Source organism: Morone saxatilis, unplaced genomic scaffold, assembly GCF_004916995.1.
Source record: "Morone saxatilis isolate NCDOM2014 unplaced genomic scaffold, NCSU_SB_2.0 Contig6, whole genome shotgun sequence".
Taxonomy (NCBI): domain Eukaryota; kingdom Metazoa; phylum Chordata; class Actinopteri; family Moronidae; genus Morone; species Morone saxatilis.
In genome coordinates this window covers 236,289-239,767 of record NW_023340206.1, presented here as the reverse complement: position 1 = coordinate 239,767, position 3,479 = coordinate 236,289, and positions in this window count along the sequence as shown.

Sequence of the window (3,479 nt, the reverse complement as noted above, 5' to 3'; positions counted from 1 at the left end):
GATTTTTCACATTAAAAGTATACCAGGAAAGGGAAGGATCATGCCCTTTGATCTTCTGGAAGGCTTTCAATTTAAGAAATTTATGTCATACATCATTTCACTGTAATTTTGTTACGAACATGCTTCCCTAAAGCACAATATCCACTTACAGTACATGATAAGGGCCAAAAGGTGGGTGCTTTACTTTCTTATCTTGAGGCTCTTTTTTTGGCTTCATTATTGTGGTTGATATTGTGCTTGCATGATACATATTCCTAAATTAGTTTGGTTTATCACATTATTGCACATCAACCCTGGGGCTAAGTAATATTCCAGCAGAGGAATAATGTACACAATATACAGAGAAGGGAATGAACAGGAGGCAGCTCAGTTTTGTTAGGTCATGTGTGGAAATGGACATTATGCAGAATTTAGCAACAACAGGTAAACATAAAGGACATTTTCATAATTTTAAATATGATAAGTTATACTTGTAACAAAACAAAACCCCAAAACCTTAGTATATATACAGTATATTTATACAAACAGTGGAATAAAACTATGAAAACATGTCTGTATCAAATAAAAAAGTTGGTTCTTTTGGAGGTAAGGCCGATACCTGAGAATTTACTGTAATTCATAGCTGACAAGGTAATAAATATTCACTTTGGGGACAATAATGGGTTGTACAATTAAGTTTCTTTGAGCTGCATCTGTCTCCCTCTCTACTTGCATTTTAGTTGCAGCTCACCAATCTGCTCTGTTGAACAGTTTGTCATCAAAAAAGCACACGCACACACACACACACACACACACACACACACTGGAATTGTGCCAGAGACTAACAGCACAACACAGCAAAGCTACTTGTCTCAGCAAGAAGCAAAAACATGCATTTCTAACATTTTAATCAAACACTAAAAATGTGCTACAATAGCTTAACTACTGTCCCTGTACACACACACACACACACACATTTTCCCATTTCCCACACATTATCTGTGCCTGTATGTGTGTGTATAGAAGAGCTTTACTTGCAGTATTTCAAAGTTGAGTAAGGGGGAAAGTGCTGGGACCTGAAACAATAAATGCAAATACATTCCAGCAGCATCAAACAAAAAGGATAAGCAGCCAAGGAAGAAAAGGGGACAATACAAACTTTGATAGAAATGTGTGCTTTTTTAAAAATGTACGGTATGTTAATTTTTTAACACCAAATCCTGAATACACAAACAAACAAAACACAAGTAATTAGTATAATTTTCTCAATGGAAGCTATTAGCAAAACTTGTTTTTTAAAATAATGTTTTTTTAACTTTTAACCAAAGCGAACACTGTGTTGAACTGACTTGTTGATGGGGGTTCTTTGTCATTTTTAAGTAATTGCAATTCAGAAATGTTCATGTAAAGGATTAGCTGAAGTGTAGAGAGCACTTACTTGTTTATGATGCAGTTGTAGAAAGACTCATGGGAAAAGTTCTGTCTCTCTCTCTTGTTTCCTATGTTTCTCACATACACCTCCCCTAGCCCCCCTGCTTTTGTCTCCCAAACCAGTTCATTCTGGTTACATTAGCCCCATTCACCCCACACCCTCAAAACAGACAGTCATTATCAACACACACACACACACACACACGCACACACACACGCACACACACGCACACACACAGAAAGAGAAAGAGAGAGAGAGAGAGAGAGAGAAGTACAGCTTTCCTTTCAGTTGGTATTTTTTTTGTTTTTATAGATCCACATCAGCAATCCCTTTTCAGCTTTTGTTCTTTTTTTGTTCATTTGTTATTTTTTAAAGTTTGACTTATTAATCACCAATATATATATAGCATAAGGGTAACCTGCATCTTATTACACAAACCTGTGACAAATAAACTAAATAAATATATATTACTAAAAGCCAACTAAAACAAAAAAAGATGACATGAGTCATAATTTTTTCACACCTATAATAACCCATGAACCACTAATTTACAGTGATAAAGGAGGTCCACAACAAGTTGTTCTCTCCATGCATTATCATGCTCCATGATAATATAGTTTGATTAAGCTCTGTAAATGAGCATAAGAGCAGTTGGCAGTGTGTCACACTCTGATCAAAGACACCAAAATAAATTCAGAACTAAAGCTTTCATTATTCATGAGAAATTAGCTTGCACTTGTTAATGGGAATATGAATAGAGATTTCACAGGAATGAACGCAGCAGCATACATCATGTTGCTTCTTCACCTACATTTCATTCCATCATTAATCTCATACATGTGCATGCTGTATCAAATCTACATTCAATTATTCTCTATTTGGCAGACAAAGATCAGTTTTGAAAAATTTAGACAAATGGTGAAGGGATTCTGATTCTGTAAATTGTATTGTGTAAAAATGCAATATGTTTGAAAGTCTCTTCTAACCTATAGGAATTACTAAAATGAGGACTGGAATGATCTTCTCCATATATAAAACAGTAATTTAATCAGTTTCCATGAGATCGAGATCTCTTTTACGAGAGACCTGAGTATGCCAGGGTCCGCATTCACAAACATGATGAGAATACTCTCAGAGACCTCCAAACTTCAAATTCTCAGAGCAACTCTGAGCAAGGAAGGGACAGAACTTTGAGCAGGTGTGGTTGACCCCATTGCTATGTATGACACATTATTTTAAATGATAAATGGACTGTGCTTATATAGGGCCATTTTTAAAAAATTAGATTAATTAATGAAGAACACTAGTGTGATTGCTGCATCTGCTGCTGCTCTGTATGAAAACTGTCATGAGATAACTTCTATTATTATTAAAGATAAAACTGAATTGAATTGAAAAATGATATTCACATCTGAAGTTATTGAATAATGTGTTCAAGAAATATGGTGGTGTTTTATTAATGGTACATGGTGGAGCTATTGGTGCCATGCCTTAATATGTTTTGTGCATGCTTATGGAGAAGTTTCATCTTATTAAGGACTACAGAAATGTATATTGTTACTGTCAGGTCATAAGTCATAAGGCTTCATCTAAATATGGTATGTACCAAATTTAGTGAAGATTAGATGAAATATATGCTAAAAGAAGCAAAAAATATCTTTACCAAAGAAATTGTGAGAAATGTTTATTGGCACAAATGGACATGGCCAGATGAATTGGCTTGTAACAATCACACAACTAGCTCAGCTTCTGAAAGAGTCCTCATAGTCCTTATACAACCCCGCTGCAAGAATGAATGATACAGGAGATCGTTCCTTCCAAGTGCAATAAAACTTTTTAATAATAATTGACTCTTAACTCAGCTGCTATGACGTCATTAAACCCACCCTATATATATGCATTACATTGCATCTTTCTTATCTTTATTTATTTATATTTTTAAAAGTATATTCTTGCGTGATTTTTGTGTGATTTGTATATTTTTGTATGATTTGTATATTTTTGTATGATTTGTATATTTTTGTGTGATTTGTATATTTTTGTATGATTTGTATATTTTTGTGTGATT